Raw genomic sequence first — 14,111 nt, 5'->3', positions numbered from 1 at the left:
AAGGACACTGATAGTTTTCACATTTTTTCCATTGTCTACTAATCCAGGAGTTTTGTATTTGTGTCTAAGATTGGTGAAGAATTCCAGAATTAGAGCTTATTAGTGAATATATTCTCATCAATTGAAGGCTATGTCCAACATTTTCTACAATGAAACATATAAATTTCTCAGATGTAAAATGAAGGCATTATTAAAGAGGAATTCTATAGCACAGGCTGGGAATGTTCTGTTGGTGCCATTCAAACGTTATTGTGCCATCTAGAAATCATTCTTTAGCATTCCATTTTTCATAATCAGAGAGGTCGATGGTGTTATACAAAATAATTTAAAGTTTTGTATTAGGAACAAGAAGTATTGAGACATCAAGATGAGGTTTAAGACTCTTAAATGGTATCTGTTTTGAAAGCCCACTAGATGTCTGTACAGAGAAATGTCGAGCACCGTTGAGAGACTATAAATTTATGTTCCTGAGAAGGGAGCCTGAGGCTTCTTCAAGGTCTGACATTAACTCCCATCATTCAGACCTTGAAGTTTTCAAAAATGCTAAAGTTACTTGTAAACATCTGAATGCATAAAAACTGTAATTTGTTCAAATTAAACTTCTAAACATGTGATACTCAGGACAACTTTTACTCCCTAGAAGAAAGAAGACCCACATATGTAGTACTAAGCATGTGTGCACGTATGTATGTATGTATCTTATGCTGCCTTCCGTTATGCCTCTGTTTTTACGTCCCACCTTTTTTTAATTAATATTTTTATTTTCTATATTCTTTGTTTACATTCCAAATGATTTCCCCTTTCCTGGATCCCCCCTCCCCATATGTCCCATAAACCTTCTTCTCTCTATCCTTTCTCCTATTACCGCCCTCCTTTTCTTCTCTGTCCTTATATTCCCCTCCAATGCTAGATCAATCCTTTCCAAGATCAGGACCTTCTCCATACTTCTTCATGGGAGTCATTTGTTATGCGATTTGTGCCTTGGGTATTCAGGGATTCTGGGCTAATTAATATTCACTTATCAGAGATTGCATTCCATGTGTATTCTTTTGTGACTGGGTTACCTCACTTAGGATGATATTTTCCAGATAAAACCATTTGCCTAAAAATTTTGTGAATTCATTGTTTCTAATTGCTGAGTAGTATTCCATTGTGTAAATATACCACATTTTCTGTATCCATTCCTCCTTTGAGGGGCATCTGGGTTCTTTCTAGCTTCTGGCTATTATAAATAAGGCTGCTATGAACATAATGGAGCATGTGTCTTTACTGCATGCTGGGGACCTTTTAATATAATCCCACCATATATAATGTTTTCCAAGTTGAACTGTGCATGCATGCACATGCATATGCACATGTGTGTGTATGTGCGTGCACCGGTATATGTTGTATATTCATATGTGTATTTGTTTCATGTTCTATCCACATACACTGGTCACATCAACACTGATTAGCAGTCTAAACATGGTGTTACTGGTGACAGGGACATTGAGGCTGAAAGAAGATATGCCTGCAGAGTATCAGGAAGTGGTTAATTTAAAACAAGGCCGAGTCATTGTCTTCAGAAGATTGTGTGTGACGGTGGCCGGGCGGTGAGGAGCTCAGCAGTCTTTCAGAGCCTGTAATGCCAGGGAGTGGAACTCACACAATTAGTCTAAGCCTGTAGTGTGATAATGGATTTGACAAAATGATTTCATGGGTAAGAGAGAGGCCAGAAGGGAAGCTGTAGGTGAACAATGGGAGAAGTCGAGGGTTTGATGTCTAAGCTTTAATGGGCATCGTTTTGAAGCAGCATGCGGTTCCTAGGTGACTATCAATTATAATATAAAAATAGAGGCTTGCTGTTGCTAGGGTCATATCTAAATAGAATTGTGCATTGATTGAGTTAATGGAATATAAATTCCATTTAGGGAGCCCATTCTATAAATGTGAAATCGGGTCATGAGAAAGAATGAGAAAGAAAAAAAAAGACGAAGAAGAAGCAGAAAAGCCAGTGTCTGAGATTGACTCCAGAGTGAAGCTGAGATCTTAGCCAACACTGCCTTTCCTCAACTCTCTTCATTCTGTTCCCAATGTCTTCTCCTCCCTCTTGGAAAGTAAAAGTGACATCACTGTGACAAGTTCTTAGGGGGTGATATCCAAGCTCAGGCTTTTTCTTTTCTTTCTTTCCTTTTTTTTTTTTTTGATTTGGCTTTTTCGAGACAGGGTTTCTTTGTGTAGCCCTGGCTGTCCTGGAGCTCACCCTGTAGACCAGGCTGGCCTCAAACTCAGAAATCGGCCTGGCTCTACCTCCCAGAGTGCTGAGATTACAGGCGTGCACCACCATGCCCAGCTCTCAGGCTATTTCTTGCAGGAGATACTTGAGTACCATTAAACAACAGAGAATAAATCAGGGGAGATAGGAAACAGGAGATAGGGGTGCCTTCTTTGCCTTCAGCTAAGTCCTCTGGGGGAAGCACGTAGAGAGCTATCAGCTTCAGGGCATGCACTCACTGAGTGGCTTGCTAAGGCTTTGCTGTTCAGTGGTGGGAATTCTTCAGAATGCTGTAGGAATGGAAGCATGAACAGGAGTCTGTCCATTACAGCTTCTTAAGGCCTGTAGGTTAGGGGTGGGACTATCCCTATGTGGACATTTCCTTGATAAGGAACTTTTATCTGCAAAAGAGAGTTGCAAAGTATTGGTCAGAAACACAGCTATGCTTAAAGTAGGATTTCTGAACATTCTTGACTTGTCACAAAGGTATTTCCTTACTCAGAAGGTAGACAAAACAATTAAAAGTTTGGAGGTTTCAACCTTTGTGCTATGGATAAAAATAAGATTATATGATATGGTTCAGGAAGGGGGTGCTGGTAGTGTGATACCCCAACAACTGCACACATGAAGGGAGTATGTGAGATGGGTTGGATGGGCTTCCTGAAGTAAAGCCTTAGTTTTTAAGAAGTATGGAAAATTCTATACCTATTATTCTTAGGTTTGGTCTTTTCATTGTGTTCTGGATTTCTTGAATGTTTTGAGTTAGGAGCTACATATATAGCAGAGGATGCCCTTATCTGACATCAATGGGAGGGGAGGGAGGCTTGATGCCCCAGCATAGGGGGATGCTAGAGGGTGGTGAGGTGGGAGTGGGTAAATGGATGGTGGAGAAGCGTCCTCATAGAGGTAAAGGAGAGGGGAGTGGGAGGATGGGATAGAGGGGTTTGTGGAGGGGTAACTAAGAATGGGGATATCATTTGAAATGTAAATGAATAAAATAATTAATAAAGAAATAAAATTAAAAAAGAAATATGGAAAATAACTTGATATCATTTTGGAAACAGGAGATTCTATTTAGGATCTTAAATCTTACATGGATATGTTTTCCACTTCCCAAAGTGGTCATGATCAGTAGTCCACTAAATGTGAATGTCCCTGGAACCCATTTGGGTTTCTGCACTCTCGCAGGGCACCCAGGGAAGGAGCTGATTCTATATCCTAGACCTCGACGATTGAAAACTCAGAATGAGCCAAGAGCTCTGTAATTGAGAACTTAAGACTTGTTCTGACCATCTTGTTAGTTCGATTAGAATAGAAGAAGTAAGAATCCATGAAAATTCAGAAAAAGCAATATAAAAGTGGAATGGAGAAAAAGGAATGAATATTGGTATGTGCTGTTTTGTTGTTTTGATTAGCAGAGAGAGAGTATCCATCTCTCTTTCTGTATATGCACATACATACACATACATATACATACATATATATGTAGCTATAATGGTTTTGTTAGGAATTTATAGTCATATAGATGATGTGCTTCTTTATTTTGTGTGGCTGAACCAAACCAGATTTTGGAAATGTAAGAAGTAACTCTGGATTTTTGTTGTGTTTAGGTGAACTGCTAGGTCAGTACTTACCTCACATTAGTCAGTAGAGGTGGTTCACACAATTACCAAGTAGAAAAGCATTATCTCTGGTTATATTAAGGCAATGAGTTACCTAACAAGACACATGGGGGTCAACAGCTGAGCAAGCACTGTGTCTTATCTTCTAGGAGGGGCGACTTCAGGGGTACTTTTAATAACATGATGACACCAAAGCATATTTGAACTTTTGGAAACTTCATAGGCCAGGTCTATAGGGCAGGCTGAGTTGACTTAGCGAACATGCTAAACTTTGGACAACACACAGAGGGAAGAGTCCCTGTTGTAAGAAGCCGAGAAGAAAGCATGAAATTTAACACAGTGACTTAATACAAGTCTGGCTGGCAAAAAAAAGAAAAAAAGAAAAAGAAAAAAGAGAAAAAACCCAAAGCACTAGATAGCTGATTGGTAGTTTGTAATCCTTTCACTTTGGAAGAAGCAGAGAGATTTCTTACCCTAGGCTGATGGTTGGTTGACAAATCTCAAAGCATCCCACCCTGGAGGTGGGTAAGCAGATTAGCTTAAAAGTGTTGAAGAAAAAAATGAGGGGAATACCAAATATGAAGACATATAGAGTAAAATGAATCCAGGATTTTAATGTTTACAAACTAACAATAAATATAGAAATAAATCTCATTTTCACTGTGTCTGTCTATGTTTTGCTTCTCATTTATGGAGTTTAAGAATATTCAAAAAAGTAATCATGGTTGGTTTTTAATTACTGTTTAAATAGTTTAAGAGATCTTGAGACTTCAATCAGTATTTAACTGTTTCACAAATTTATTTTCCATAATTTTGGTAATATGGCGTAGATTTAGGACACTGGACATTAGGTAAAATCAAAGTGATATTGTATATTTCTTTTAAAAGAGCCAAGAATCCTCCCAGATATTTTTTTAAAGATTTATTTAATTTATATGAGTACACTATAGCTGTTTTCAGACACACCACAAGAGGGCATCAGATCCCATTACAGATGGTTGTGAGCCACCATGTGGTTGCTGGGAATTGAACTCAGGACCTCTGGAGAGATGGACCAGTGGTTAAGAGCACTGACTGCTCTTCCAGATATTAGTTACCCTATCTAACAATTAAGTTCACAGAATCACTGACTTGGAGACTAATTCAGCTCCAACACTAGAAAAGGATCTGTAGTGAAATGACAGTCCTTGCCTTTCACATGTTAATTCCTGGCTTCTCTTTCCTCTGAAAATACAGTGATGTTGGGTGAATGAGGAAGCAACTGGGCAGCTCAGCATGCCAACGGAAGCCTCTGTGTAGTTGCATTTGAATGCATGCACCTGAAGCCACCCTATTCTGCAACAGCATCTTTTTCATTCTGATTCCAAAGCTAATGCTTGGTTCACCAGCCCAACCAACAGCATCTTTCCTCTTTTTTTTTTTTTCCTCTCAAAGGTCTTTTCCTTGGAGTGCAAAGATTTTTCAGAACTGAGCACTGATCAACAAGGAGATTCTTCTGTTTCCTCTGTCATCTCAATAATCCCTCCTTTTCATGGGGGAGCCCTCGGAAAAGGCAAGCAAATAATTTTCTCTTTCATAATGCCCCCACTTTCATTCCTGCAGTTTGTTCATCTGAACTAGCTTCAAAGTTAGGCATCGTAGCTTCAAAGTTAGTCAGTAAAGGTCAACATATTCTTATTAAGTCTCAATTTGGTCAAAAGGACATTTTTGCAATGGCTACTTGTAAGCCCTATGCTCTGAAGAATATATTTAGGAATTACGGCCATTACGGTGTCCTTTTCATTCCCAGGATTCTGAAGTCAACAGAGGAAAAAGATTGGTCACTAAACAGAAAGGAAAAATAAATATGGTGTGAGTGAAACGTGCCCCATCATTTACCCAGAGGTGGACAAAGTAAAGGCATGGAAAACAAGCAAGCCTTCTCTCCACCAAACATCCCAACAAATGAAAGTTAGGATAACACTAGCCAATGGAGGAGAGAATCTTTGCTGTTTCTTCTACAAACTCTAGCATAGCAATTTTTTCTGATATAAAATGCTCTATATTGGAAGGAAGCTCTTTGAGACTCAGGATGTTGTAAAGGATGCTCTTTTAAGGAAGAAAGCAATTCAAAAGCTTCGGGGCGGGGCCAGGGGGGTGTCTCTGAAAAGGACCAGCCACACTAGGCCTTTCTCTTCACCAGCTTAAGAAAGGAGCAAGGAAGGCTCAGAGAAGCAGTACTGCCTAGGAGACACCAACACCTACTAAGCTGCCTGGAAGACAGACTTTGGAAGACTGACCAGCCAAGCTGCATGGAAGGAAGGGGCACAGACTGCCTGAGCTGCCTGTAAGATGTGCAGGGCACTGCAGGGCTCTAGCATTCATAACCTGCCATCCACGCTGCAGTGTGTTTTTGGTGATGCAGCTGTATTTGAGTCATGAGAACGAGTCAAACCTATAAGCAACGACTCTGCCATATTCCTGTAAGTAAACCCAACAGAACTCATTGGTTCACCAAGTTGGCTTCTAATGGTACCCTTACTTGGGTCTGTCATCGGTTTCCTATCTGGAAGGAGGAGATATTTGTTTACATTTCTCTAGGAATAGTATCACAACACCAATAAAGCATGCACAGTTTCTGGGATCTGAACTTCTCCTACCAAGAAAAGGTGAAAGGGATTCTAAAGGTCACGCTGAGGATCAAATGACGTTGTACAGTATACTGTGGCTAATATGGTACCTGGTATAGAAACTGTTAAACTGATGTAGCTTTTTCTATGATTTTCATACACTCAATCTAAAATTTTCTTTTTAATATAATCTTCAAGAGAATGAATTTTCTTCAGGTTTTTATGTTAAGCACAGACAGTGGCTTGAAGTCTAGTTTACATGAAATGAAGTGATACAGTCGATTAAACTCCCCAAAATGTCTAAATGAGATTATTTTATATGCTACTATAATTTAATAAATAGATATTTTTGAGTCCTTGGTAAAGTCAGGATATATCCTCAAGGGAGTGGCCATCCACTAAAAGGGCCTTAGAAGTGGGTAGCTTTGGGGAGATTACATCACAGTAGAAACATAGGCTCCACTGGCCCATGTCTGGACTGGCAAGGACTGATCATCTCTTAGGGTTGTGCTGAGAATATAAGCTTTGAGGAAGACTTAAGTGTAAGATGCAGAGAACAGCGGATTTGCAATGGGCATAGTAATGCCCAAGTGGAGGAGATTGCTAGCTCTTGAAGTTTTCATTTGACGCCACCTTGCTCTGAAGCAAGCAATAACAGGTAAAATCATTCTGCTTCTCACTTGATTAGGGATCACAGATAGATAAATGGCTCTTAATGGCCCCTCATTTAATGATTACTGGGTACCACCAGATGTCAAAGAAGCCACATCTCCTTCATTGCTTCTCCAAAGGTTCTACGTGGTCTAAACCATCTGAGGCCAGTTTTATCAAGGGGGAAACTCAAAGGTAAAGTGATTATGGAAGAAAACATGGTTAATAAGAGGCAGGGCCATGCTTTCTGTATTCTTTTCCTGCTGACATCTATAGAGTCTTGCTTGGCAGCTACAGCTCTCTTCTACACACAACACACACACACAGTCTTTGCAAAAATCTCTTCTAGATCTTCAGAATACACCCCAGCACTCCTGTTGCCACAGAGCCACCATCTTGCCCTTGTATTTTGCAATTGTCCTTTTAACCAGCCTATAGCTGATCTCTGCTTTTGACCTTGAGTCTTTCCCAGGTTTTACTCTCCTCTCTTCCTGGCTTCCCTAGTATTCCCCACATCTTCCTGTAGTTGCTCCGACCATGAGATAAATTTTCTCCAGATGGAGGCCTACAAACTCTCCAAGTCCTTCCAGTCAATTCCCAAGCCTCATTGCTCATCGAAATCTTCTCAAGTATTCAAATTAAGAATATCCTGCCTGTGGTGGTTGGAATGAGAATGGCCCCTGTAGGTTTTTATGGTGGAATATTTGGTCCTTAGGTGGTGGCATTGTTTGGATAACTTTAAGAGGGACGGGCTGGCTGGAGGAAATATGTGTGTGTGTGTGTGTGTCTGTGTGGGAAAGGACAGACTTTGTGGTTTCAAACCCTCACACCATTCCCAGTTTGTTCTTATAAAGCTTTGTATTTATTCCTCCCATTGTGAGCCTTCAGCTTCTGCTCCTGTTGCTAAGCACTGCTCCATCACCACAGACTCTAACCCTCTAGACCACAAGACCCAATGAACTCTTTCTTCTATAGGTTGTGTTGGTCTTGGTGTTTTATCATAGCATGAGAACCAGAGCTAATATACTACACTTCCTCAAAAACATTCCAAATATTTTTAATAGAACATTTGTATTAATTTCTTGAGAATTTCTTACAGTATATTTTGATAACATTCACCCATACTCCTCCCCCAATCTACCCTGATTTACCCACTCTTCTCCAGTCCTCCCAACTTTGTGCCATTGGTGTGTATACATTTATGTATGTTTGCATGTGTATATCTCACAGGTCTGATTTGTACTGCCTATAAAATCACAAGTGTGAGGCCATCCACTGAAACATGGACAGCTCATGAGAAGCCACATCCCTGAAGGAAACTGACTTTCTTTCTTAGGAATCACCAACAGCCAATAGCTCTCAGCTAGACATAGCACCTCGTAAGCTCTTCTCCCATCCACAGTAGAGTGTTAACTGGATTCATCTTGTGCAGGTCTTGTGTGAGCTACTACAGCTGCTATGAGTTCATGAGAACAACAATAATGTGTTGTTCTAAAGAAACTACTTCATAACAGTTCTTCCCAATTGCTATATCCTTGAAAATGATTCCTTTACTTCCTTTTGTTATATTCCCAAAGCCTCACATGCTCCCATTTGGGGCTGAAAATGTCACGATCATTTATTTGCACATTGACTAGTTGTGAGTCTCTATGTTAACTGACTGTTTCTGTGAAGTCCCTGATAACTTTCTGATGTATGACCATCTCCGCAACAAAGGACCTAAGGGTGCCTGTGCAAATACCCCATTTCTTCAGAGTCTTCTCAGATAAATAACATAAGGCCAGAGTTCTCATTACTAATCTTGACTCCATGGTTTATAAACACCTTCCGGGCAAGCTCACCACTGATAGAAAGAAAAGTCCTTTATGTAAGAGACAATTCTGCTATACCCGGAGTCAGCTCTTAACAGGTGATTTCTTATTTCACTGTTTTCTAAGTTTTTTTTTTTACATTCCATTTTTTTTAAAGGAAGGCCATATTTCATGGCATCCTGTGAACACCCAGTATCTCAGTAGCAAAATTGTAATCATGACATAGCAATGACAATAATTATATGGCTGGAGGTCACTACAACATGAGGATCCATATTAAATGGCAACAACATTAGGAAGGTTGAGAACCATTGCTCTAGAACAATGAAGAAAATTCTGATATGTTTAACTTCATGTCTTTACCTGTCTGCTCTTCTTTTTTCACATTTCCTCCTTCCTTCTCCACCACCATCTTTTTCTCCCCAAAAGTAGTAATGAGCCGTAGCTACTGTATCAGAAGCTAACTGTTATAAACAGACATTCAATATTAACATTACAACTTCAAATTTTATAACTATTTTTCAGTTATCAAGATAGCTAAATAAAGTAGTATCTATCTCCAAATGCTCTATTATGTGGTTAACACATTTTTTCCAGAAGTTTGAATCCCTTTAATGGTTTTTTTTGTTTTGTTTTGTTTGGGTTTCATTTTTGTTTTGTTTGTTTGTTTGTTTGTTTTGGGCCTAATTTATACTTACTAGTTATACCTCTGACCAAATTGTAGCTTATCTTCCAATTTGTTTTCATTATCTGTGGTGAGAATTATGATATCTAAAGCAGGAATGCAAAATGAATACAATAAACATGTACATACACATTACCTATTCATATATACACATATGCATACACAAACACACACTACTTACATACATATTATCTAAACACATGCTTCCTATGCACATGCACACATATACACTGCTCACACACACACACATGCACACATGTTTCTTACAAACATATGCTCATGCACATGCTACTCACACAGACACATATACACATACTACCCACACACATACACACACTACCTATAGACATACACACACATGAAAATACACTGCTTATACTCATACACATATGCACATGATATCTACATACATATACACATGCATATACATGCACACACTGTCTACACACACACACACACACACATACAGACAGATTTTCTTCTGGGAGTAGGAGCTCAGTAAATGGTGGTTATTTTTATATTATCACTATCACATTACTTTCACAGACTATTTTTAGATTCTGGAAGGGGAATGGCATAAAAAGGTATTCTTACTCAGTCTTTAAGAATAGCTAAGGAAAATAGGACATTGCTAAGTAAGCAGGAACATTTGTGTCTCTGTCTCATGCCTACATTTGCAATAATATGAATAGTCAACAAGATTAAGTTTCTTTTAAGGGACATTCCATATTTTCTATCCTTAAGCCAATGACTTCTTGTTTTCTTCCCCTGACTTTAAAAAGCCTCATAAAAAGATAAAGGCAGTGAGTTGTGTGAGCACCCATGCTAAACTCCTGGGAGAAAGTCTTCTCACTCTCAGTTTTGCACACCTTTCTTAGAACAGAGGAAACCAAGCTTTACTGGGGTAGCCACATATTTGACTGCAAATGTCCCTGAAGCGAGATTTTTACTGGCTCTTGTAAAGGTATATATGATTGTTTCATTATTTCCATTCAAGATGCATATGGTTTTTCTAGTGGCTTGAAACTCTAAATAAGCAACATTCACAGCCAGCAAGGATGGGAGGAAGCTGGGATCAGAAGCTTTAGGAGGCATTGCCACCAACATTGTGCTATCAGTTTTTCTTAGGCCAAGCATTTTTGTTGGTTTGTTATTTCAGTGACTCAATGACAGATATATATTCATGCCCGTGGCAATGTTGATCCTTTCAAAATAACTGAATATATTAAAATATGGAGGCTTTTGCAATGATGCATATTGGCCTTGAAGCAACGTTCTATCTTTCTCAAGTTAGGTATTTGAACAAAAAACAATGCCTTCTTCCACACAGATGTAGGGCTTTATAAAATGCTTTCATGTGGGGTTTTTTAAAGTGGGTTACACACTATCTTCCACAAAACACTAACTGATGGGGAGTTTGTGCTCATCTCTCTTTCTGTTTTAAATCTGTAGAATTTGCAGCTCTGTGCCTTAAATAGTTTGCCAAAGGCCACAAAGCAGCTAAGGACAGTCAAGGAGAATTCTTACGGCACTTTCATTGCCATGTTAAAATTTAATTGCATTTTATTTATTTACTTTTTGCTGCTGTTGCTTATTTATTTTAAATTTTTGAATTTCAGTGTCACCATCCAGTTAACAAAGTCTTAGTTTTGGTGAATGTGGGAACGTGCTTGTTTTCATTTGAGGGAAGAAAAGCTGATTGGCTTTTCTAGCAGATGTGGCTCTTACAAGACACAAATTTCCTCTTTATCCTTTAAGAGGCAGAACATATTTGTGAATTAGTAACAGCTCATGAGTTAGGTAGACTTGTGTCATGGCAGGAAAAAAAAAACCTCAGGCAAATGATCTATGGGGAAAGATTTATGGTTCCATCCATAGTTAGTTACCTTTTGGCTAGCTGAGGCAGAGCACCATGGCCAAGAACATATCATAGAACAAAATGCTCATATACCGCAGCCAGGAAGCAATAGAGGGGATGAGAAGGAACCACGGGTTCCATACTCCCTTCAGGTACAAACCCCCAGTGGCACAATACCCTCCCACCAGGATCTACCTCCTAAAAATTTTACCATCTGGTCAAGGGCTACAGCCTCTTGACCAATTGCTTAAAACACAGGTCTTAGGACATTCAAGATCTAAACTATAGAAGGTAGATTATATAGTACATTCCCTCTGCTCTTTTACTGGCTAAAATCTCCAAGTTATACATGGTGGAGGCATATGACTGTGTAGTGACTCCAGCACACTCCCAGGAGATGTATTTTAGAGTAATTGTGAATGAGGAAGACCCATGGATGTTTTGGCATCCTAAATTATTATTAAACTTGTTAAGATATGTGAAAGAAAACCATACTATAGATGTGTTACTTCTTTATCTTTTCCTCTCTGGTTGAGTACTGATAATAACTGGATAATAGAAAGCTATGCTGAATGGTTCCATTTGGGAAGAAATGCTGACAGGTGAGGTTGGATTAAAAATATAGGCTATGGTAATATTTTACAATTCAATTTCTGCATAATCCTTGTCTTAGAATTTCTTTGCTGCAAAGAGACATCATGACCAAGGCATCTCTTATAAAGGACAACATTTAACTGGTGCTTGCTTACTGGTTCTGAGATTCAGTCCTTTATGATTCTGCAGGAAGCATGGCAGGGTCTAGGGTGGCATGGCTCTGGAGGAGCTGAGAGTTCTACCTCTTGTTCTAAAGGCAGCAAGAAGTCTGGTTCTCATGTGGTTTGAAGGAAGGTCTCATTGCCCACTCCCATAGTGACATACTTCCTCCAACACGGCCAAACCTATGCCTACAATACCATGCCTAATAGTGCCACTCCCTGAGCCAAACCACCACGATCCCCCATGTTTTAGGGGACATATTTTGTCCTCCATTTTCGCATAAAGGACTTTTATTTTTTATTTCTTATTCAATTTTACTTTCTAGCTAGAAAATATCATTAGCTCTTATTTTATGACCTATATCCCAGGCCGAAGTGTCTGAGGCATTCAAAGACTACCTGGAGCAGGGTCTTCTCTTCTTAGCTCAACTAAGAGCATTAGCTTCAACTCAACCTCTATCAGATTTTCAGTGGAAAATGCTACTGTGTCAGGCAACATGTTACGATGTGACTATGGTTAGATTTAGCATATGATGACTGAAATTTCAAAAGGGGGAAAGGAACAGGTAGAAGCAGAAGGGCTCTCTGTAGAAGTAACTACTATAAGTTCTCCAAAGGAATAGTTACCCACATTGGTGATAAAAATCATGTCTAGTATACAAAATAGTTGAAATCCTAGATGAAGCTGAGGGTGCAAGCACTAGTGCATATAGAACTGGTCTTCTTCAGGAATATCCCCTGACTCTAGAGTCCCTGGACAAACTGTCCTGTTGCTATAGACTAGTAGCTGCTCTCTCCCACTCTTTCTGTCTCTTTGGCTATGCCTCATTGGCATTACCTTCTGCCTATATTTCCAGTGTGGATGTGTTGGGTGTGGATTGAAAATGACCCATCGTTTTAAAGAGCTGCTATACAATGACGGCACTTGAGAGACTTTGCATGGAAGCTTCATTTGCAATGACATTTGTCATTGTCCCTGTAATGGCTATCTCTGGTTGTCAACTTGACTATATCTGGAAGGAACTACAATCCAGAATTGGAAGGCTCACCTGAGATCCAGATCTTGAGGCTAGGAGATACGAGTTTCTGACTGGATCTTGGCATGGAGATCTTGAGGCATAGTGGCCTTGAATCCCAGGAGACTAAGGCAAGGAAATCTCTGAGTTCAAGGTCATCTGGATTGAAGCAAGTCCCAGATCCAGGCTTGGTGGTACATACCTTTAATCTGGGCCCCACCTTCTGCTGGAGACCCACATAAGGACATTGAAAGAAAGAAGATTCGTTCTTCTTCACCTGCTTGCCTTGAGGGACTGAGCAACTACTAGATCCTTGGACTTCTGTTTATAGCTGGCCTTTGTTGGGGAGTTGGGCTACAGACTATAAGTCATGATAACAAATTCCCTTACTAATTAGAGACTACCCATAAGTTCTGTGACTTTCGAGAACCCTAAGTCATACAATCCCCCAAGGTCACCAGGTTCTAGATTTACTTTATGCAGTGACTAGACAGCATTTTGGAGCTCTTGGTAATGAGAGGATGTATTTTACATTGGAAAAGATAAAAATTTATAAACCCAAAACTAGGGTTGGGATATATTTTTCATAATAATGTTTCCAATCAAAAATGAAACCTATTTTTAAGGCATATATTTTTCTTTCTCATTTTGCTCTGAGATGGGTTATAAAATTTCTGGTCAATGTTGTCAGCAAACACCATTACAACAGCTGCCTACTAAAAGTTCATCTCTTGAAGCCCGAGTTCTTGTAGTGCTTACACAACAAGACAGCTCTGGTCTGGCAACTCCAGCGATCTTGAGCCCCCAGATCCCTGGTAGATAAATAGAGCCACATAAGACTCAGCAAGTA

This window comes from Apodemus sylvaticus, chromosome 9 (assembly GCF_947179515.1).
Source record: "Apodemus sylvaticus chromosome 9, mApoSyl1.1, whole genome shotgun sequence".
Lineage (NCBI taxonomy): Eukaryota > Metazoa > Chordata > Mammalia > Rodentia > Muridae > Apodemus > Apodemus sylvaticus.
This window is presented reverse-complemented; position numbering follows the sequence as displayed.